The 24,726-nt window shown below is 45.4% G+C and overlaps 1 long non-coding RNA gene across 13 annotated transcripts in view; it reads left to right on the forward strand.

The window, feature by feature from the left end:
* The first annotated feature begins 15,395 nt into the window (after positions 1–15,395).
* The window catches only part of LOC114203534 (uncharacterized), a 79,283-nt gene continuing 69,952 nt past the window's right edge, over positions 15,396–24,726 (forward strand). For 9 of the 13 annotated variants that reach the window (XR_015769169.1, XR_015769174.1, XR_015769168.1 and 6 more), the window contains exon 1: positions 18,029–23,279. This is a non-coding gene — a long non-coding RNA (uncharacterized LOC114203534). The other 4 variants (XR_015769171.1, XR_015769176.1, XR_015769180.1 and 1 more) reach the window with 4 other exon arrangements.

The following is a 24,726-nucleotide window of genomic DNA, read 5'->3' on the forward strand; positions in this document are numbered from 1 at the left end:
CTGAGAGATGTAGCAGAGTTGCCCTCCTGCTGAGCAGAAAGCAGTTTCAAGCAGTCACAAACCAGAGGCCTTCATGTTCCCCTCAGATTCACTGAACTCTAGACAGGTTCTTCCTGACACTGGGGCCACGATTCCATTTTCTTAGAGCATTTCCTTTAGAAGTGGGAATTACAATTTCTTTTTTTTTAAAGATTTTTTTTATTTATTTGACAGAGAGAGCGAGAGAGAGAGTGTGTGCACACTAGTGGAGGTGGGGGGGGGAGCGGCAGAGGGAAAGGGAGAAGCCGATGCCCCCCTTGAGCAGGGAGCCCAACGTGGGGCTAGATTCCAGGACCCTGGGATCATGACCTGAGCCGAAGGCAGACGCTTAACCGACTGAGCCACCCAGGCGCCCTGGGAATTATCACTTCTAATTGCAGATTCTTTCTCTGTCCCTTTTGAGATGTATCTATGTCTCCTTAAAAGGGGCGCCTGGGTGGCTCAGTTGGTTAAGCATCTGCCTTTGGCTCAGGTCATGATCCCAGGGTCCTGGGATCGAGCCCCCAGTCGAGGCCCCTGCTCAGCAGGGAGTCTGTTTCTCCCTCTCCCTTAGCCCCTCCCCCCACCTCGTGCTCTCTCTCTTTCTCAAATAAATAAATAAAATCTTTAAAAAAATTTTACGAAGCCTCATGTCAGTCTTAGGACCCAGGGACTGGCTTCAGAGGTCCATCCTTCTGAAATGAATCCTCCCGCAGACAGTGCCCCTACCTCCCAGGCTCTGAGGGACCTAAGTTCCGCGGGTCACCTTTCCAAAAGGAGATATAAAACTACCTTCTGTCAGGGTTTTATGAGAACTTCCACTGTTCTTTTAAGGAAGGCTGACTAGCCAACAAAGATGGCCTGTAATTCCCTCGCTCCAATTTAAAATCTCTCCAGCTGTGTTTCAGGAGGGCTGAGTTCAGTCGTGCTCCCCCGTTGCACTGGCCTCGAATCAAAGTCTTCCTCAACTCTTTGCTTTGTCAGTACAAGTTTTACTGAGCTGCCTGTCAGTAGCTGAGCTGTCACCTTGCATGTGGCGTCAGTCTTTGCCATCTTTTCAAATCTTCCAGTCTCTTCCCTTATCTGGCTCCATCTTCCAAACCCAGGTTTCCAATTTTCCTCCCTCCTGAGTTGGCATCTGCAGCAGGAGGTAGCCTGACTGCCCAGACCCTTCGGACCCTTCGGGGGGCCTCGGGTTGCCTTGTAGCTGGCCTTTGTCACCAGGATATGAGAAGCGGTGTGAGCTAAAGCACAGGACTTCCTAGAGACCTGGAGGGACGCCAGCCCCAGCGGCCCCAACTCCACCAGTGTTCGAATGCACAGACGTTTTCACTTCACCCTCAACAAGCGAAATCACACCAGCTTTAGAAGACATTCTGTCATAAAACACAACAGCTCTAGTGGACAGGCAGATCCTTGCACAGTGGGCCACCTGCATGTCCGCAACGGCAGCTCGGGGCAATGAAACCAGCAGGGGTAAGGGCTGATGGAGAGAGGCTGCACCTGACCGTGGGTCTCTGGAGCACGCAGTGCAGTCTGGAGCTGGCCTCCCTTTGGGCTCCAGCGCCCCGTGCCAGGCCCGCCCTGGCTGCTGGCTGTCCTCGGATCGGCGGGGGCAACCGCCTGGCGAAGGGGCCAGCGCCAGGCTGCGGGCGGATCTCAGCAGTCAGGGCCTCAGATACTCTGGCTCTTGGAGAGCTTACATTTCATGAGGTGGGAGTTTAGCACCTGATATCCCCAAAATTTGTTCCTTTGGCCCCGCGTGGAGCCCAATGTGGGGCTTGAACTCACGACCCTGAGATTAAGACCTGAGTTGAGATCAAGGGTCGGATGCTCAACAGACTGAGCCACCTAGGCCCCCTCCCCAGAGTTTACTTAAACTGGGAATTTCCATCCAATCTGTTTTCCTCTCTAAATAGGATACAGACACACATTTGCCTGATGTTGATGTTTACATAGAGGGGAAAGTATTTATCTTTTTATTTTGAAAAATGTGTAACATACAAACAGAAAGAAAATCAATCACATAACCACCACAGAGTCATCATTTTTTGGGTCATATTTGTCATCCATTTGTCTCTATCATCTACTAGTTTTCTTCTGGAACATTTACGACTTAATTACAGACGTCATCACACTCTCCCTGAATGCTTCTAGCTGCCTCTCTTCGAGGATGAGCATTCCCTCTCATGCCATTGGCAATACCCGACAGAATCATAATTCCCTAACGTCGAATACCCCGTCCATGTTCAAACTTCCCCACGAGTCTGTGGTCATTGGTAACAGAGCAGTAGGGATCTGCCCCAGACTTGCTGAAAGGCTATGTTTAAAATATATGAACAGCTTTATTTTCCTTTTTTTAAAGATTTTTAAAAATTTATTTGACAGAGAGAGACACAGCGAGAGAGGGAACACAAGCAGGGGGAGTGGGAGAGGGAGAGGCAGGCTTCCCGTGGAGCAGGGAGCCCGATGCGGGGCTTGATCCCAGGACCCCGGGATCATGACCTGAGCCGAAGGCAGACGCTTAATGACTGAGCCACCCAGGCGCCCCATTTTTTAAAAGATTTTATTTATTTATTTGAGAGAGAGAGAATGAGCAGTAGGGGGGCCCCGAGGGGGGGGGAGAGAGAGAGAGAGAGAGAGAAGCAGATTTCCTACTGAGAGGGAAGCCCAATGCGAGGCTCGATCCCAGGACTCTGGCATCATGACCTGAGCCAAAAGCAGACGCTTAACTGACTGAGCCACCCAGGCGCCCCTTCCATTCCTTTTTATGATCAGATAATATTCCACTGTCTGGATATACAGCATTTGTCTGTCCATTCATAGGTTGATGGACATTTGCGTTGTTTCCACATTTTGGTTATTGGGAACAAAGTGCTATGTAAGAGTTTTGGAGGAATGTATGTTTTCCTTTCTCTTGGGCATATGCCTAGGGATGGAATGGGTGCATCATATGGTAACTCGATGTTTCATGGTTTGAGGAACGGCCCTCATATTTTCCAAAGCAGTTCATACAAACAGTGTATGAGGATTCATACTATCCATCTGTGATTCTGCCATGCTGGTGGGTGGGCAGTGGTATCTCACTGTGGTTTTCATCTGCATTTCACTTAGGCTAATAATGTTGAACATTTTTCCACGTGCTTATTGGTCCTTTGTATATCTTCTTTATTTTAAAAAAATGTTTTTTAAGATTTTATTTTTTAGTAATCTCTACACCCAAGGTGGGGCTCGAACTCACAACCTCAAGAGTCGCATCAAGAGTTGCATGCTCCACCGACAGCCGGCCAGGAGCCCCTGTATATCTTCTTTAGATGTCTGTCTATATCCTTTGCCGATTTTTAATATGAAATATTTGTTTATTTATTATTGAGTTGTGTATGCTCTTTGTATATTGCAGATACAAGTCCCTGATCCGATATGTGGTTGGCAAAATTTTTTCACCTGTTCTGCGGGGTTTTTTTTCACTTTTGTGATGATATCCTTTGAAGCACAAAAGTTTTCACTTTTGATGAGGTCCGGTTTATGATTTTCACTTTTGTTGTTTGTCCCCAAATGTATTTTATGCCATTTTTCTCTAGCCAGGATCTACACAAGGGTCCCACACTGCAAGTGATATATTTTTTTAAGATTTTATTTATTTGAGAGAGAGAATGAGAGAGAGAGAGAGTACATGAGAGGGGGGAAGGTCAGAGGGAGAAGCAGACTCTCTGCTGAGCAGGGAGCCCGATGCGGGACTCGATCCCGGGACTCCAGGATCATGACCTGAGCCGAAGGCAGTCGCTCAACCAACTGAGCCACCCAGGCACCCCTGCACGTGATATTTAGAAAGCCGTTCTTTTTCTAAAAACTTGACTGTGGGGCGCCTGGGTGGCTCAGTTGGTTAAGCGACTGCCTTCGGCTCAGGTCATGATCCTGGAGCCCTGGGATCGAGTCCTACATCGGGCTCCCAGCTCGGCAGGGAGCCTGCTTCTCCCTCTGACCTCCCCTCTCATGCTGTTTCTCTCTCTCTCTAATAAATAAAAAAAATCTTAAAAAAAAATAAAAAAAATAAAAACTTGACTGTGTTTGGGGTTCGGGCTGGTGGTCTTTGGGGGTCCATGTTTGAGTCTGTCTGGCAGATTTCTCCTGGGGCCTCCTGCTTGCCCCTCCAAGTCCCCCCCGCCCCGCCCACTCCTGTAGACTGCAGGGCAAACCTAGACTTAGGGGGACTCATCACAGTTTAGGGGAAGCCCCATGTGTGCTGTTCTGAATATCACCCCTAATCCCATCAGGGACTGGACCAGAGGGTTAGGCTGGCTGTAGTGGGTTGAATGGTGACCCCCCCCCCAAAGATATGTCCATGTCCTAAACCCCAGAGCCTGTGAATGTGACCTTATTTGGAAAAAGTTTCTTTGATGATACAATGAAATTAAGGATCTTGGGATAAAATCATCCTGGGTTTTCTGTGTGAGTCCTAAATCCAATGAAAAGTGTCCTTATAAGAAATGGAAGGGAAGACACACAGAGGAGAAGGCCACGTGAAGACAGAGGCAGAGACTGGAGTGATTCAGCCACAAGCCAAGGAATGCCATCGACCACCAAAAGCCGGAATAGGAAAGGGACAGAATGTCTCCTAGAGTCTCTGGAGGGAATGTGGTCCTGCCAATACTTTATTTTGGATTTCTGGCCACCAGAACTGTGGTAGAATAAACTTTCTCTTGTTTTAAACCACCCAGTGTGTGGTAATTTGTCATGGTGGTCACAAGAAAGTCATGAACCGTCCCCCTCGAGGGCGAGAAAACCATCCACCCAATAGGAACGGGGAGATCTGTCTCCTCAGCATTCTCTCCCTAATCCCTCAGATCCCGTGGGGCCCTGAGGGGACACCTAATGCCTGTGGATGTCATATCCCCAACCCCCATCCTCCATCCTGTTCCTGGCCTGAACCTACTGTGCACAAGGACAGTCACTAACTGTCATCCCTCCTGGGTTCAGACACACACACCTGCGCAAAGGGGCTTCCCTCACCCCTGAACCCTGGTATCTACTGGAAGGACAAGACCCAAGCTTTCAGGGAGAGGAGTTGGTTCTTGGCACCTCCAGTGGGGATAGGTTAGGGGATGGGTTTTGCTGCCTCTTTTTTGAGGGTAACTATAGATTTTTATATAGTCAATGCGTTTCATTGATTTTTTTTTATGCTAGCATCATCTCCAATTTGGTCATTGATTTGGCCAAAGCCAAATACCAGGTGAGGTTTTCAAAAGAAAGGAAACTCAAAGCTCTCCCGTTGGGGATTGCAAGACAGCCAGGGCTCACCATTTCTGTAGGTTTTTGGTGGCTTGAGTTGATGTGGAATTCACATGGAGGATGAACACATCCATTTACCCTCTGAGGCAGGGCTGGCTTCCCAGGCTGGTGATCTGTGCAATCACTCAAGCATTTACAAGGGCTGTGGCCGGGTGTAGTACTGTGCTTTTGCCATCTTGAAATTCTTAATGATTTTTGAACAAGGAGCCCTGCATTTTCACTTTACATTGGGTCCTGCCATTGATGTAGCTGGTTGCCTCAGGAGTGACCGTGGACTGATAGTCTCTTGGAAAAAGAAACGTTATGAGGCCACCAGGGGCTGTAATGCATACTTCAGCCACCAGAGGGCGGCACCACCACAGGGTAGCCTGGAAGGTTGGCAATGAGCACCAGCAGTTTGGCTTTTTCACTTCTCTTTGGGTCTTCCTAGGTCTCTGTCTCCACCCCTTCCCCTCTGTCCAGCTCACGGAGGGAATGTTCTCCAGCCCTGATGTACTTCGGGGATACACAGTTTTGAGTCCACCGTCAAGGTCGGGAGCCGGGTGATCACAACTATTTGGCTCAAATATAACGGCATTAAATAGACATCATAACGTCTACACAAAATATTGGTCTTAGGAAAATACTGCAGAGATAAGGGACTGGAAGAGGTTTTGTGTGTTGTGGTGATGGGGAAGATCTGTCTGAGTCCCCATTTTCCAAGAGGGAAAGACCTTAGCGCCTAAAGGTGAAACATCACTAAGTAGCCTCAGAGCCTGTTGAGCAGAGACAATTGGGGCTCCATCCAGGGGCGCTGGTGCTGTTCCTGGCAGATCTCCCCAGCATGGCCCCAGACAGAGAAGCCGGGGCTTTCCTGGGATCATCTGAGACCCAACACACAGCAAGGTCCAGTGTGCTCACCAATATAAGAAAGGGAATGTCGGCGGGAGCGAGCCAGACCCGTTTTGCTCACAGTGTGAATATCAGGACTAGAGTAACAATTTCACCGTTGGAGCTGCAGGGGGCTCCATGACGGCAAGGTCACATCTCCCTGGGGTTGTGGGTCAGCCGCATCAAAATGATATGTCTGCTCTGGGCCAGCCTTACACACCTGATTAAGATTCATCCAAGAAGCCCAAACTTCTTCTGAGCTTGTCCATATGACATATCTTGGGGGCTGACTTTTTTCTGTCTCTCTGTTTTGACACTGGGGGACGGAATTAAAAACTCGTAAGCTTCGGTTGATAGATGACCCAGGATCATCACCAGTCACTAAATGGCCTGACTTCCTTTTTAAGAGAAATATTACTTCTTTAACTGAATTTTTTTATTTTTTACTCATGTATTTGGAAGCAGGCTTAAGTTGCAGGTTCCAGAAAGACCTCCAAGGTAAGATTGGAGAGACAACTTGGTAAGGAAGCTGTTGCTACTTCCTGGAGAGGAAACACTGGGAAATCAAGATGCTGCGCCGGCTTGGGGCCATAGCGCCTCTGCAACCTTTTGGTAACACCAAGGTTGGGATCCACTGGCCCTGTGGCCCTGAGTGCCCGGGAGGCACAACCAGCATCTCACAGACCCACACTGCCCACATGTGACTCTGGTGTCACTGAGTCCAGGAATTGCTGTGTGTAGCTCATGGAGCTTTCATGTGCTTTCCAAAGGGATTGGAGGAGCTTGAGTTAAGTCAAGCTGGGGCATCTCTCCTAGACCTTAATTCCTGCCACCTCCCGACCTCATCCTCCCTGAGTCTTCCTCTTCTCAGGCAGAGTCAAGTGCATCCTGCAGGGGCTCGGGCCAGGAATCTTGGCATTATCCTGGAGGCTTCTACTCCAACAACAAACCCTGCCATCTGTCTATAGCCTATCAATAGAGTGCAAGCACTCATCCAAACCGCCATCACTTCCTCAATGAGGGTACTGTGACAGTCTCATGACAGGTCTCCCCGCTGCTTCCTTGTCCCCACCTTCCCGTGCAACAGTCTCCTCACTGTAAGATCTCCGATCCTCAGAGAGGAGTTCCTTTCAAACCCAAGGTCGTTCTTCTTCTGCTCAAAACCCTCCTGTCTACTCACATCTCAATCACACCAAGATCCAAGGCCGGCCCCCCCGCCCCACAGGCCCTACATTGGGGCTACTCAGAGTGCTGGTCGACAAGAACATGAGGAGTTTCTGCCAGACGGTTCAGCCCTCAGTGCTTTGGTGGAGAAAGCCTTGCAATGAAGAGAACGTCACTGGAAATCAACAGGGCGCTTAGTGATGTGGACCATCTGCTTTCTGGCCCCAGCTCCTTGGCTCCTTGCAGACAACCCCCTGAGTAGCAGCACTGCCCCTACGCAGCCTGGTCCCTGCCCCTACTTCTGCCGTCCCGCTCACCCCATGTGCTCCGGCTGCCGTGGCTTCCTGACCCTTCCTCAACACTCAAGCAAGCTCCTGCCTGGGCATCTCATGAGCTGTTCCCTCTCCTGGGAATAATCTTTGTCCAGAGACTTACAGGACTGCCCGTCTGTCTCTTCAGGTCTCGTTCAGATGTCACCTGCCCAAGAAGGGTTTCACTGACCCTATTAGACAAAGGCGAAAGACCTCCTCGGGACACCCTCACCCTATGTCCTTCACTCAATTTTGTTTTCAGTTTGAGGACTTGAAAGGACACAAATGCTGCTTTTGATATCTTTTTTTCCAGAGATGTAACTGACATTTAACATGGTATTCGTCCAGGCATACAGCGCACGGGTCTGACCTATGTACATATTGTGAAATAATCACACCAATAAGGATAGTTAATGTCCATCAGCTCACGTAGTCATAATTGTTTCTCTTAGCAACTTTCAAACACGCAGGGCAGTATTGTTAAGGACAGTCACCATGCTGCGCATCCCGCCTCCAGGACTTATTTAGCTGGAAGATTTTATCACTTGCTCCCCTTTACTCATCCCCACCACCCCCCGCCCCTCAAGCAAGGCAACTGCCAATGGTTTTCTGTAGATTCCGCCCTCAAGTGAGATCCTGCTGTACCTTTCTCTGGCTGACCGGTCGCACTTAGCACAATGCCCTCAAGGTCCATCCATGTTGTCCCAAACGGCAAGGGTACCTTCTTTTTTATGGCTGAACAATACTCCACTCTGTAAGGTCCCACCTTTTCTTTACCCATTTATCCCTTGATGGACATTCGGGTTGTTTCCGTGTCTTGGCCCTTGTGAATAATGCTGCAATAAACATGGGGGTGCAGATATATTTGTGAGGCAGTGATTTCATTTCTTTTGGGTATACACCCAGAAGTGGAATTGTTAGATCAGATGGTAGTTTTATTTGTAATTTTTAGAGGACTCTCCATATTGCTTTCTATAGTAGTTGGGCCAATTTCCTTTCCAACCAACAGTGCACAAGGGTTCCTTGTGCTCTCTGTCCTCTCTAGCACTTGTTCTTTCTTGTCTTTTTGATAATAGCAATTCTAGCAGGTGTGGAGCAATAATATTGGGGTTTTGACTTGCATTTCCTGATGACTAGGATGTTCGGCACCTGTTCGTGTACCTGATGGCCAGCTATATGTTTCTTTTGAGACAATGTCTATTCAGTTCATCTGCCTCTATGAATCAGATGACTTGGGTTTTTTGGTTTGTTTTTCTGTTTCTGCAGTTCAGTTGTAAAAGTTCTTTCTCTCTCTCTACATATTTTTAATTAGGCTTCCCTCTGAGCATGGAGACCAAGTTGGGACTTGAACTCACGACCCTGAGATTAAGGCCTGAGCAGATATCAAGAGACAGACACAACTGATTGAGCAACTCAGGTGTCCCTCTTTCTTTTTTCTTTCTCTTTGCATTACTTTATTTATATACTTATTTATTTATTTGAGAGAAAGAAAGAACACATGAGTTGGGGTGAGGGGCAGAGGGAGAGGGAGAGAGAGAGAACCCTAAGGAGACTCCAAACTCAGTCTGGAGCCTGACACGGGGCTCAGTCTCATGACCCCCAGATCGTGACCCTCAGCCGAAATCAAAAGTCAGATGCTCAACTGACTGAGCCCCCTCCCCAGGGGCTCCTCTTTCTCTATTTTGGATATCAATCCTTTATAATACAGATGATTTAAAATTTTTCTCCCCTTGGGCAGGTTGCCTTTTCATTTTGCTCCTGGTTTCCTTTGCTGTGCAGAAGCTTTTCGGTTTGACGTCGTCCCACTTGTTGATTTTTACTTTTCTTGCCTTTTCGTGTGACATCCAAAAAATCATTACCATGTCTGATGTCATGGAACTAACTGTGTGTGTTTTCTTCTGAGAGTTTGTGGTTTCAGATCTTACATTCCAGCCTTTAATTCGATTGAGCAAATGCGTTTGGTGCAAGATAGTGGTCTGGTTTCATTCTTTTGTATATGACTGTCCGGTTTTCCCTACACCGCTTGTTGGAGAGACTGCCCTTTCTCCACTGTATATTCTTGGCTCCTATCCTGTCAATTAATTGCCCCTGTATCTTTGGATTTATTTCTGGGCTCTCTATTCTGCTTCAGTGGTCCATCGATCCACTCAAGAACTGGAGGGATGGGATGGGGGCTGAGGGCCTGAGGACCTGAGAGTGTGTGGATCCTGAAAGGGGAGAAAAGCGAACACCCCACAGGATGGGGGAGAAAGTCCGAGGGAGGCCACCTCCCTAGGCGTCAGAGCTCTTCCCATACAGTTTTCCTTCTTTATCCATTAAGCTCTCTTAGAGTATATGTGCTATTTCATTTATTTTTAAGATTTTATTTATTTAGGGTGCTGGGTGCCTCAGTCGTTAAGCGTCTGCCTTCGGCTCAGGTCATGATCCCCGGGGTCCTGGGACTGAGCCCCGCATCGGGCTCCCTGCTCCGCGGGAGGCCTGCTTCTCCCTCTCCCACTCCCCCTGCTTGTGTTCCCTCTCTTGCTATGTCTCTGTCTCTGTCAAATAAATAAATAAAAATCTTAAAAAAAAGATTTTATTTATTTATTTGAGAGAGAGAGATTGGGCGACAGAGATAGTGAGAGAGAGCACAAGTGGTGAGGAGAGGGAGAAGCAGGCTAAACAGGGGGTCTGCTGTGGGGCTTGACTCCAGGACCCTGGGATCATGACCTGAGCCAAAGGCAGACACTTAACTGACTGAGCCACCCAGGTCCCCCTATGTGCTATTTGAAACACTTAATGCAAACTTGCCCATTGAGGACATATTTCTCCCACCATCAGTGGGTTTAATGTGAAACTATTCAGATTCAGAAACTGTGTACGAAGTCGATGTGCTCAAATCAGTGCAGTGTACAGACTTTTCACCCTCGAGAGCATGCAGTGCCCTCCTGTTACAGCCACCCGACTTGTGCCGACAATATTGGAGCGGTGGATCCAAGGGAGCCAAAGTGCCGTCAGGCCCAGGTCCCTGTGTTTCATTTAAAAGTGACAGGACTTCTTGTAGCTATAATAGACGCTGTTGATTAAATACATTGTTGTGAGTGATGAGGCGAAAGAGCCAGAACTCGGCAGGCTGCACATTTCCAGGCGGCCCCAGGGGAGATGCCCCACTGGGTGGTTGCCGCACGCACACCCTCTCCCCTCCATGGTCTCTCTTGAGCCAGGGTCCTTCCTCTGGGTCGTCAGATTCATCACATGCCTTCATCCCTGCCCACGTGGACCGGGGAGGGCAGCCCCTGCACGGAAGTTCCCTCAGGCCACCAGCAGGCGGGAGGCCGGGGCTGCGTGGACCCAAGCGGCAAAGACTCCCAGAAAAAGGGAAGGTCCGCTCAACAAGCCCAGGCCTGGTGAGCCCAGTGTGGCTACGACGTCCCAGGGCTGTGTGGGGGTCAAAACCTGTGGTAAGAGGTCCTGTCTCTTAATGTGAACCCCAACGGTACCCTTGAGCCCAGAAAGGGGACAGACCCCAGAGCACCATGTGGCTCTCTTGGGTGAGGATGGTTGATATTCCAAGAAGCACTTGCTCTGGTCCCTTTCCTGGGACTTTGCAGCTCTGCCCGCTCGGAGGGGTTCCCTCCATGCCTATCCTGGAGCCCAGGAGTGGGAGGAACGTCACCAAGAGACATGTGCTGTGCCCTCTGCAAAGTGTTCTCTTTGCCCTCACCATTTGTGGACGCCACGAGTGACTCTGCTCCTCTCTCCTCTGCACTGCCTGCTAGACGCTTCCCCTTTAGGGTGCGAATTGCATTTGGTATCTTCAGAAAAGGCAAGGTTTTCTTAAACACAGGGGAGCGTCCATGGCCGCACAGAGCCCCTGACTCAGGAGCTTCCCAACCTGCTCATCTAAGGCGTCTCCCTCCTCACCATCCCCTTTCCTCATTCTTCCTTTTTGGATTTCCATTATTTTAAATTTCATTTTTAATTTAAACACAACGTGGGGCTGGAACACAAACCCTGAGATCGAAACCTGAGCTGAGATCAGGAGTTGGACGCTTAACCAACTGAGCCACCCAAGAACTTCTATTTTTATTCTTTAAAGGAAGCTTGAGACCACCACCTAGAGACAAGAGTCTCATGGTCTATGGACTGAGCCAGCCAGGCACCCCCTTTGTTCTTTTTCTTTTTCTTTTTTAATGTCACATCTTAGACTCTTCAGCTGTCCTGAATCCTTTCATCTGCCCCCTTCCACACTGCCACCTCCTCTACCCCTGTTTCCATCCCTGCCCGGCCCTTCCCCTGCCACCTTAGCCCCTCAACTCCCGATAATCCCTGGAGCTTTGAGCCTCTCCCCCACCGTGGGCTCTTGAGGGGCTCAGAGACCCCACCAGCAACCATCTGGGGTGAAACGGGCTGATTGGGAACAGGTACCTGTTCTCACCAACCAACACAAAACAACCACACACACACACACACAGAAATGAAAAAAGAATATGATCAGACAGGTGATTAGAACAGAGCCATACACTAGATTTTGAGTGTATTTTGTACTGTTAGAAGACACTGCATCCCAAAATTGTAAAGAAAGAAAATGTACATATGGGCAAAAAAAAAAAGATTAAATACCTTGAAAGAATAGAATAAAGCAAACCAACAGATAAAGAGGGAGAAGAAAAAAAAGAAAAGACAACCACACACACACACACACAGACTACATTTTGAATGTATTGTGATGTTAGAAGACACTGCATCCCATAATCCCGAAGAAAGAAAACTTACAAATGGACAAAAATGAGATTAAATATCTTGAAAGGATAGAATGTAACTTAAGAGATGAATATTTAAAAAACTTCAACAGAACAAGAAAACGACAAAAACAACGACAAAATATAAAGCAAACCAAACAAAAAAAGAGGGAGAAGAATAAAAAAAAAGAATAAACAACCACACACACACACAAAGGAAAAAAATATGATCAGACAGGTGAATAGAAAGAGCCAAACACTAGATTTTGAGTGTATTTCAGGTATTAGAAGAAAATGCATCTCAAAATTGTAAAGAGAGAAAACTTATATATGTACAAAACCAAGATTAAATACCTTGAAAGGAGAGAATGTGAGTTTAGAGAAAAAAAATAAAATTTAAAAAGATTTTAAAAAGAGAAAATTTAATAAGACTTCAACAGAGTAAAAAAATGACAACACAAAAAATCAAACAAAATAAACCAAAAAAAAGGGAGAAGAAAAAAAAAAGAAAACGCAACTACACACAACACAGAGAAATGTAAAAAAGAATATGATCAGGCAGGTGATTAGAACAGAGCCAGACACTAGATTTTGAGTGTATTTTGTTCTGTTAGAAGACACTGCACCCCAAAATTGTAAAGAAAGAAACTTACAAATGTACAAAAACAAGATTAAATAACTTGAAAGATAGAATGTAACTTTAGAGATGAAAATTTAAAAAGACTTTAACAGAACAAAAAAACGACAAAAAAAATAAAGCAAACCAAAGGAAAAAAAATGGGGGGGGGAAATCAACGCCAGAAACACTAGAAATGAAAAAAAGAATATGATCAGACAGGTGATTAGTAAGAGCCAGACACTATATTTTGAGTGTTTCTGGTCTATTAGAAGAAACTGCATCCCAAACTATAACTATAGTGAATAAATTTTAAAAGACTTCAATAGAACAAAAACAAAATGACAACAAAAATATAAGCAAACCAAACAAAAAAAAAGTGTGGGGAAAAACAACAACTACACACACACACAGAAATGCAAAAAAGAATATGATCAGGGCGCCTGGGTGGCTCAGTTGGTTAAGTGACTGCCTTCGGCTCAGGTCATGATCCTGGAGTCCTGGGATCGAGTCCCGCATCAGGCTCCCTGCTCAGCGGGGAGTCTGCTTCTCCCTCTGACCCTCTTCCCTCTCGTGCTCTCTCTCTCATTCTCTCTCTCTCAAATAAATAAATAAAATCTTTAAAAAAAAAAAGAATATGATCAGACAGGTGAATAGAACAGAGCCATACACTAGATTTTGAGTGTATTTGTGATGTTAGAAGACACTTCATCCTAAAATTGTCAAGAAAGGAAACTTACATATGTACAAAAAGAGGATTGAATACCTTGAAAAGATAGAATGTAACTTTAGAGAAAAAAACATACAAAAGATTTTAAAAAAAATTTGAAGACTTTAACAGAACAAAAACAGGACAAAAAAAATAAAGCAAATCAAATAAAAAAAGGGGGGGAGGGAAAAAATATCAACGCCAGACACACTGGAAATGAAGAAAAGAATATGATCAGAAAGGTGAATAGTCAGAGCCAGACACTATATTTTGAGTGTTTCCGGTCTATTAGAGAAACCACATCCCAAAATAGTAAGAAAGAACACTTATAAATGTACAAAGACAAGATTAAATAACTTGAAGGACAGAATGTAACTTTATAGACTAAATTTAAAAAGACTTAAACAAAACAAAAAAACAACGACAACAAGAAAAAAATAAAGCAAACCAAACAAAGAATAATGGGGGGGGAGGGAAGAAAAATCAACGCCAGACACACTAGAAATGAAGAAAAGAATATGATCAAACGGGTTATTGGAACAGAGCCAGACACTAGATTTTGAGTGTATTTTGTTCTGTTAGAAAACACTGCACCCCAAAATTGTCAAGAAAGAAAATTTACAAATGTACAGAAACAGGATTAAATAACTTGAAGGATACAATGTAACTTTAGAGATTAAATTTAAAAGACTTTAACAGAACAAAACAAAGAAACAAACAAACAAACAAACAAAAAGTGTGTGGGGGGGCGGGGGGGAAGCAACCCCACACACTAGAAATGAAGAAAAAAATTATGATCAGACAGGTGACTAGAACAGAGCCATACACTAGATTTTGAGTGTATTTTCTTCTGTTAGAAGACACTTCATCCCAAAATTGTAAAGAAAGAAAACTTATCTATATACAAAAACAAGATTAAATACATTGAAATGACAGAATGTAAATATACAGATGAAAATTAAAAAGACTTTATGGGAACAACAAAAAAAATGACAACAAGAAATAAAGCAAACCAAACCCAAAAAGGGTGGGGGGGAACAACCACACACACACTCAGAAATGCAAAAAGAATAGGATCAGACAGGTGAATAGAACAGACCCAACACTAGATTTTGAGTGTATTTTGTTCTGTTAGAAGACACTGCACCCCAAAATTGTCAAGAAAGAAAACTTACAAGTGTAAAAAACATGATTAAATACCTTGAAAGGATAGAATGTAACTTTAGAGAAAAAAAAACATTTCAAAAGACTTTTAAAAAAAGAAAATTTGAAAAGACTTTAACAGAACAACAAGAAAAAACCAAAAAAATAAAGGACATCAAACAAAAAAAAAAAGGGAGGAAAAAAAAAAAAAGGGAAAAACCACCACAGAGACAGAGAAAAGAAAAAATAGGATCAGACAGGTGAATAGAACAGAGCCCTACACTAGACTCCGAGTGTATTTTGTTCTGTTAGAACAACGAGCGAGGGAACACAAGCAGGGGGAGTGGGAGAGGGAGAAGCAGGCCTCACGCCGAACAGGGAGCCCGATGCGGGGCTCGATCCCAGGACTCTGGTTTCCTGACCTGAGCCGAAGGCAGACGCTTCACGACCGAGCCACCCAGGCGCCCCACTTTCCTTCTATGTTTTAGTGTCACATCTGAGATTGCTCAGCTCTCTTGAATCCTTTCATCTGTCCCCCTTCCACACTGCTACCTCCTATACCCCTGTTTCCATCCGTGCCCGGCCCTTCTCCCGATTATCTCCCGATAATCCCTGGAGCTTTGAGCCTCTCCCCCACCGTGGGCTCTTGAGGGGCTCAGAGACCCCACCAGCAACCATCTGGGGTGAAACGGCCTGACTGGGAACAGGAAATGAACCTCACCCACCAACTCTTTGTATTTGTCAGACCCGGAACTTCCTCGTTGAAGGCAAGAACGTTTCAAAGGCCCCAGCTTCTTCACCCCAATTTTTCTCTTAAAGAAATCTGTTAAAAAGTATAGTAGGTTAGAAACAATAACGTTACATTTACTATTACCGTTAGCCATGCACCAGTGTATCCTACAGCAGGGCTCTACCTCTTCTCCCTGCCATACAACGCCTCTCTGGCATTCATTTTGTGACTGAAGATCTGTACCCACAGCTCTGTGTTTCCTCTTCCCTGCCCCCACTGGATCCCACAGTTCTTTCTGTTTCTATAAATTTGACTACTTTACATACCCCGTACTAGGAGAAGCATAGGGTATTTGTCTTTCTGTGACTTGCTCATTTCACTTGGCAGAACGTCCAGAATAGCCTTCTTTGCTAAGACTGAAGAACATTGCGTTGTATGTCGATGCCTCAGCTTCTTTCTCCATTCCTCTCTGGGTGTGGACACGCGGGGCGCTTGGCTCTGGAGAACAACACTGCAACGAACGGGGATGTGCAAGTGTCCTTGGGAACGTTGCTTCCAATTCTTATGGATGTACAATCAGGAGTGAGATTGCTCCATCACGTGGTAAGTCTATTTCCTCCTTTGGAGGAAACTCTGCGCCGTGTTCCACGGCAGATGGGCCATTTTACATTTTCACCGACACCGGCCCGGGGTTGCAATGCCTCCAGATCCTCCCCAACACAGGTTGTTTGACGGTGTTTGGGTTTTGGGTTCTTTTGGTTGCTGTTGTTGATAGGGGCCGTCCTAAGGGTGTGACATGCTATGTCTTTGTTCTTTGATTTGTTTTCTGTAATGATTACTGGTGCTGAGCCTATTCTCAGAAGCTTGGTGGCCATTGCATATCTTCGGAGAAATGTCTCTTCAAGTGTTTTGCCCGTTGTTTCCTTGGGTAGTTTGTTTTCCTTGTTGTTGTGAATTGTAGGGTTTTTTACATCTTCTCGATTTGAATCCCTTAACAGACATAGGAATTGCAAGTCTTTTCCCCATTGTGTACATTCCCTTTTCCCCAAGTTGATTGTTTCTCCTGAGGGCCAACAGTCTGTAAGCTTCAAATGGCCCCGGTTTTCTAGGTGGCTTTTGTTGCCTGTGGTTTTGGCGTCACGTCCTAGACATCAGTGTCAAATCCAACGTCATGAAGCTTTTCTCCGCTTTTCCTCTCTCAGCTTCACGGTCTTAGGTTCTCTGTTGAGATGCGTTATCTACTTTCCGTTACTTTTTGTGTATGATAGAAAGGAAGGGTCCGTTTTCCTTCTTTGTATGTGGATATCCTGTCTTCCCAAAGCTTTTTATTGAAGAGACTGTCCTTTCTCATTCGAGTGGGATTGGAACCCTGGGGAAAATCGTTTGGCCACGTGTGGAAGGCTCTGAAATTTGGGGACTCTCTGTTCTGTTCATCTGGTCTATGTGTATGTCTGTCTAAGCCAGGACCTCACTCTTTGGTTTCTTGTAGCTCAGGAATACGTTTTGAAATCGGGAACTCCAAGCCTCGCACTTCTACTCTTTCTAGGTTGTTCTGGCTCCTTGGGGTCTGTTGAGAAACCATATGAATTGAAGGATGAATTTTTTTCTACCTCCGGCCCAAAATGCCATTAAGATTTTAATGTGGATTGCATGTGTACATCACTCGGGGGTATGGACTCTTTTTAAACAAGATTTTAGGGCACCTGGGTGGCTCAGATGGTTAAGCATCTGCCTTCGGCTCAGGTCATGATCCCGAGGTCCTGGGATCGAGTCCCGCATCGGGCTCCCTGCTCCTTGGGAGCCTGCTTTTCCCTCTGCTTCTCTCTCTCTCTCTCTCTCTCTCTCCCCCTCCTCCGTCTCTCATGAATAGATAAATAAAATCTTAAAAAAAAACACAACAACAAGATTTTATTTATTTACGTGGGAGTGAGAGAGAGAGTACGAGTGGGGGAAGGGGCAGAGGGAGAGGGAGAGGGAGAAGTAGACTTCACACTGAGCAGGGAGCCCGACACAGGCAGGCTCCACATTTCCAGGTCAGCCCCGGGACCTCCGGGTTCCCCACTCACACCCTTTCCCCCTGCACGGGGTCTCTCCTGACCCAAGGTGGGGGCGTTCTCGTGAGCCTCCGGAGTTTCACGACTGCCCACACCCCACTGTGGGTCCCCTGGAACCTGAGTTTCGGGGGCCCTATTCCTCCCCCCCAGCTCACTCCTCATCCCAGCCGGCTCTACTCTGGCCAAGTTTGGGATACATGCCCCACAACTGGTAAAGACGCCTTCGACCAGTTCGTGATTTGTACTTCTCTCACCTTGAACTTCTCTTGGGGAGAGGAGACAACTCTAAAACCCCTGGGCTGCTGAGCCGCAGGATGTCGGCTCAGAAACCACCCCCACCCCCGTCCACCATGCAGCAAATCTCAGCCAGGCTGCGGACCCCTCCCTCCCCGGCCCACCCCACGCCATGGCCTGGAGCTCTCTTTCTCATCCACCGTGGTTTTGCCCTACTCCTCCTCGGATCCTGGCCACAGAGCCTGAGCCACACAGGAGAAAGGAGTCAGCCTAGGACGCGGCAATAAGGCTGCAGACACTCTCTTTGTTGATACGAAGTTTATTTGCTCCTTTGTGTCAAAAAAGAAAGAACTGAGGCTGCAAAGCAAAACAAAACCTTTTTTTTTTTTTTGAAATCTGGGAGGCACAGATTCAAGAGGAACCGGAAATGTGCTCTGAGCGGGGGAGGAGAGACAGTGGACGAAGGGGAACCCCGCAGGCTTGGGGAAGTTCTTCTGAAAGAAAGACGATGGGTGCGGCATAAATAACTGGCTTTACTAGATATAAAGACGATGTCGCGAGGAGGAGATCAGCAAATAAGCTTCCGTCTGTGAACTATGTCACGTCAGAATGTGGCCGTTTGTCGTAGGCACCGGCTGGGTCCAGAGTTGGACGTGCATAGGACCAATTTTTAGAATTTGCTGTCCTCCCGGTGCTAAGTATTCACCCAAGGAACCCAGATCGCTTAGGTGTTTAAGGGTAGCTAAACCACAATCACAACTGTGGGTTTAGAAAACCTCTTCTTGTGTCGAGAATAATATGACATATTTAGGAAGACTTCTCCGGCCATCGGTTTGTGTATAATGGAAGCAAGATTGCTCAGGACATAGATAAGGGTCTTCTTCAATAGAAAATGGCACATAGTTTTTAAACAATCTGTGAACTTCCACTGGTTCTGTAGTAATGTCTTGAATAATTCAGGTACATACAATCTGATCTTATGCAGGACAAAGTTAGCTAGAAGTTCCACCACTAATTCCACGACCCGGTGTTTGATACTGAACATAGTTAAAGTATTATAGAAGAAAGGTGTGTACACTTGCCTGTTCCGCTCGCAGAAAGGACGATCACGCCGGGCCGGCCGGCCTTTTATACTCTCTGCAGGGAGTCATGCTGCGTCATCGCCTGCTCACTGGCAGGAAGGGCTCCTGGCCAATCAGCGTGTTGTACGCGTCCCAGCGGCCCGCTGAGGTTGAAGCGGTTCTGGGGAGTTTCAGTTCTATTTCTCACAAGACAAGGCTTGTGTCCCGTGCCGGCTCACCGAGAGGCTCAAGTTCACATTTGGCTCTGGGTGCTGCGGCTCTTCTGTAAACGAGTAACTGTGTGTTGAGAGGAACCTTGCTGTTCTCCCAAGCGCCAGTGGGGCTCCGTTTCCTCTAGGTCCCGGGGATTGTGTAGGAGAGGAAATTAGTCATTTGGGACAGTTTGATTTTCAGGCTATTTTCAGGTAGAGTGTACATACAGATATATTTCAACGTATCTTTCGACAAACTCACATGCCTTTCCTCCTTTAGTTGTTGATGCTGTGAATTTCACTGAATAGGTACTGTTTCATTATATTGCTGGAATAAACCCTATATTCAGTGATGATTTACAAAAACGGACCAGACTGAATGAAAAAGAAAGAAACGCTTGAGTAGCCATATGAACCAACAGACAAATGGAGTTCCTATTTTGGACCTAGATCGATTGGTAGGAGAGATTTTTAAAGATGAAACATGAAACATTCTAATGCTACCTCTACTCCTACAGGAAAGAGAAAGAGGGGCGCCTGGGTGGCTCAGTGGTTAAGTGTCTGCCTTCGGCTCAGGTCATGGTCTCAGGATCCTGGGATGGAGCTCCCCCTCGGGCTCCCTGTTCAGCGGGAAGCCTGCTTCTCCATCTCCCTCTGCCTGCCACTCTGCCTACTTACGCGCTCTATCTGTGGAATAAATAAATAAATTAAAAAAAAAAAAGAATATGCTCAGACGGGTGAATAGAAAGAGCCATACACTAGATTTTGAGTGTATTTTGGTCTATTAGAAGAAACTGCATCCCAAAATTGTAAAGAAACAAAACTTATATCTGTACAAAAACAAGATTAAATACCTTGAAAGGATAGAATAAAGCAAACCAACAGATAAAGAGGGAGAAGAAAAAAAAAAGGAAACACAATCACTCACACACAAAAGAAAAAAGAATATGTCAGGTGCATAGAAAGAGCCACACACTATATTTTGAGTGTATTTTGGTCTATTAGAAGAAACTGCATCCCAAAATTGTAAAGAGAGAGAACTTATAGATGTACAAAACCAAGATTAAATACCTTAAAAGGATAAATGTACCTTTAGAGAAAAAAAATAAAATTTAAAAAGACTTGAAAAAAAAGAAAATTTAAAAAGACCTTAACAGAGAAAAAGAATGACAAAACAAAAAAATAAAACAAACTAAACCAAAAAAAGAAAAAGGGAAAAAAAAAGAAAAACAACCACACACACAGAAATGTAAAAGAGAATATGCTCAGACAGGTGAATAGAACAGAGCCAGAGACTAGATTTTGAGTGTATTTTTTTCTGTTAGAAGACACCGCATCCCATAATTGCGAATAAAGAAAACTTACAAATGGACAAAAATGAGATTACATTCCTTGAAAGGATAGAATGTAACTTAAGAGATGAATATTTAAAAAAACTTTAACAGAACAAGAAAATGACAAAAACAACAACAAAAAATAAAGCAAACCAAAGAAAAAAAGAGGGAGAAGAATAAAAAAAAGAATAAACAACCACACACACACACACAAAGAAAAAAAATATGATCAGACAGGTGAATAGAAAGAGCCAAACACTAGATTTTGAGTGTATTTCAGGTATTAGAAGAAAATGCATCTCAAAATTGTAAAGAGAGAAAACTTACAGATGTACAAAAACAAGATTCAATATCTTGAAAGGATATGTATTTTGTGATGTTAGAAGACACTTCATCCCAAAATTGTCAGGAAAGGAAACTTACCTATGTACAAAACAAGATTAAGTACCTTGAAAGGAGAGAATGTAACTTTAGAGAAAAAAAAACATTTAAAAAGACTTTTAAAAAAAGAGAAGTTGAAGACTTTAACAGAAAAAAAAAACAAAAAATAAAGCAAATCAAACAAAAAAAGGGGGGGAGGGAAGAAAAATCAACGCCAGACACACTAGAAAAGAAGAAAAGAATATGATCAGGCAGGTGATTAGAACAGAGCCAGACACTAGATTTTGAGTGTATTTTGTTCTGTTAGAAGACACTGCACCCCAAAATTGTCAAGAAAGAAAACTTACAAATGTACAGAAACAGGATTAAATAACTTGAAGGATAGAATGTAACTTTAGAGATTAAATTTATTTATTTATTTATTTTTTTTAAAGCTTTATTTATTTATTTTGAGAGAGTGAGAATGAGAGAGAGAGAAGGAGTACATGAGAGTGGGGAGGGTTAGAGGGAGAAGCAGGCTCCTCGCCGAGCAGGGAGCCCGATGCGGGACTCGATCCCGGGACTCCAGGATCATGACCTGAGCCGAAGGCAGTCGCTCAACCAACTGAGCCACCCAGGCGCCCCTAGAGATTAAATTTAAAAGACTTTAACAGAACAAAACAAACAAACAAACAAACAAACAAAAAGTGTGGGGGGGGGCGGGAGGGAAGCAACCCCACACACTAGAAATGAAGAAAAAAATTATGATCAGACAGGTGACTAGAACAGAGCCATACACTAGATTTTGAGTGTATTTTCTTCTGTTAGAAGACACTTCATCCCAAAATTGTAAAGAAAGAAAACTTATCTCTATACAAAAACAAGATTAAATACATTGAAATGAGAGAATGTAAATATACAGATGAAAATTAAAAAGACTTTATGGGAACAACAAAAAAAATGACAACAACAAGAAATAAAGCAAACCAAACCCAAAAAGGGTGGGGGGGAACAACCACACACACACTCAGAAATGCAAAAAGAATAGGATCAGACAGGTGAATAGAACAGACCCAACACTAGATTTTCAGTGTATTTTGTTCTGTTAGAAGACACTGCACCCCAAAATTGTCAAGAAAGAAAACTTACAAGTGTACAAAAACATGATTAAATACCTTGAAAGGATAGAATGTAACTTTAGAGATAAAAAAACATTTCAAAAGACTTTTAAAAAAATGAAAATTTGAAAAGACTTTAACAGAACAACAACAAGAAAAAACCAAAAAAATAAAGCACATCAAACAAAAAAAAAAGGGAGGAAAAGAAAAAAAGGGAAAAACCACCACAGAGACAGAGAAAAGAAAAAATAGGATCAGACAGGTGAATAGAACAGAGCCCTACACTAGACTCCGAGTGTAGTTTGTTCTGTTAGAACAACGAGCGAGGGAACACAAGCAGGGGGAGTGGGAGAGGGAGAAGCAGGCCTCACGCCAAACAGGGAGCCCGATGCGGGGCTCGATCCCAGGACTCTGGTTTCCTGACCTGAGTCGAAGGCAGACGCTTCACGACCGAGCCACCCAGGCGCCCCACTTTCCTTCTATGTTTTAGTGTCACATCTGAGATTGCTCAGCTCTCTTGAATCCTTTCATCTGTCCCCCTTCCACACTGCTACCTCCTCTACCCCTGTTTCCATCCGTGCCCGGCCCTTCTCCCGATTATCTCCCAATAATCCCTGGAGCTTTGAGCCTCTCCCCCACCGTGGGCTCTTGAGGGGCTCAGAGACCCCACCAGCAACCATCTGGGGTGAAACGGCCTGATTGGGAACAGGAAATGAACCTCACCCACCAACTCTTTATATTTGTCACACCCGGAACTTCCTCGTTGAAGGCAAGAACGTTTCAAAGGCCCCAGATTCTTCACCCCAATTTTTCTCTTAAAGAAATCTGTTAAAAAGTATAGTAGGTTAGAAACAATAACGTTACATTTACTATTACCGTTAGCCATGCACCAGTGTATCCTACAGCAGGGCTCTACCTCTTCTCCCTGCCATACAACGCCTCTCTGGCATTCATTTTGTGACTGAAGATCTGTACCCACAGCTCTGTGTTTCCTCTTCCCTGCCCCCACTGGATCCCACAGTTCTTTCTGTTTCTATAAATTTGACTACTTTACATACCCCGTACTAGGAGAAGCATAGGGTATTTGTCTTTCTGTGACTTGCTCATTTCACTTGGCAGAACGTCCAGAATAGCCTTCTTTGCTAAGACTGAAGAACATTGCGTTGTATGTCGATGCCTCAGCTTCTTTCTCCATTCCTCTCTGGGTGTGGACACGCGGGGCGCTTGGCTCTGGAGAACAACACTGCAACGAACGGGGATGTGCAAGTGTCCTTGGGAACGTTGCTTCCAATTCTTATGGATGTACAATCAGGAGTGAGATTGCTCCATCACGTGGTAAGTCTATTTCCTCCTTTGGAGGAAACTCTGCGCCGTGTTCCACGGCAGATGGGCCATTTTACATTTTCACCGACACCGGCCCGGGGTTCCAATGCCTCCAGATCCTCCCCAACACAGGTTGTTTGACGGTGTTTGGGTTTTGGGTTCTTTTGGTTGCTGTTGTTGATAGGGGCCGTCCTAAGGGTGTGACATGCTATGTCTTTGTTCTTTGATTTGTTTTCTGTAATGATTACTGGTGCTGAGCCTATTCTCAGAAGCTTGGTGGCCATTGCATATCTTCGGAGAAATGTCTCTTCAAGTGTTTTGCCCGTTGTTTCCTTGGGTAGTTTGTTTTCCTTGTTGTTGTGAATTGTAGAGTTTTTTACATCTTCTCGATTTGAATCCCTTAACAGACATAGGAATTGCAAGTCTTTTCCCCATTGTGTAGGTTCCCTTTTCCCCAAGTTGATTGTTTCTCCTGAGGGCCAACAGTCTGTAAGCTTCAAATGGCCCCGGTTTTCTAGGTGGCTTTTGTTGCCTGTGCTTTTGGCGTCACGTCCTAGACATCAGTGCCAAATCCAACGTCATGAAGCTTTTCTCCGCTTTTCCTCTCTCAGCTTCTCGGTGTTAGGTTCTCTGTTGAGATGCGTTATCTATTTTCCGTTACTTTTTGTGTATGGTAGAAAGGAAGGGTCCGTTTTCCTTCCTTGTATGTGGATATCCTGTCTTCCCAAGGCTTTTCTAAAATGTTTTCATTATTTATTCATGAGAGTCAGAGACAGAGAGAGAGAGAGGCAGAGGCAGAAGCAGCCTCCCTGCGGAGCAGGGAGCCTGATGCGGGACTCGATCCCAAGACTCTGGGATCATGACCTGAGCCGAAGGCAGACGCTTAACCATCTGAGCCACCCAGGCGCCCTTCCCAAGGCTTTTCATTGAAGAGACTGTCCTTTCTCATTCGAGTGGGATTGGAACCCTGGGGAAAATCGTTTGGCCACGTGTGGAAGGCTCTGAAATTTGGGGACTCTCTGTTCTGTTCATCTGGTCTATGTGTATGTCTCTGTGTCTAAGCCAGGACCTCACTCTTTGGTCTCTTGTAGCTCAGGAATACGTGTTGAAATCGGGAAGTCCAAGCCTCGCACTTCTACTCTTTCTAGGTTGTTCTGGCTCCTTGGGGGTCTGTTGAGAAACCATATGAATTGAAGGATGAATTTTTTTCTGCCTCCTGCCCAAAATGCCATTAGGATTTTAATGTGGATTGCATGTGTACATGAGTCGGGGGTATGGACTTTTTTTAAACAAGATTTTATTTATTTATGTGGGAGTGAGAGAGAGAGTACGAGTGGGGGAAGGGGCAGAGGGAGAGGGAGAGGGAGAAGCCGACTTCACACTGAGCAGGGAGCCCGACACAGGCAGGCTCCACATTTCCAGGTCAGCCCGGGGACCTCCGGGTTCCCCACTCACACCC

This window comes from Eumetopias jubatus, unplaced genomic scaffold (assembly GCF_037043125.1).
Source record: "Eumetopias jubatus isolate StellerSeaLion01/CBP00866 unplaced genomic scaffold, mEumJub1_p1.0 scaffold_10, whole genome shotgun sequence".
Taxonomy (NCBI): Eukaryota; Metazoa; Chordata; class Mammalia; order Carnivora; family Otariidae; genus Eumetopias; species Eumetopias jubatus.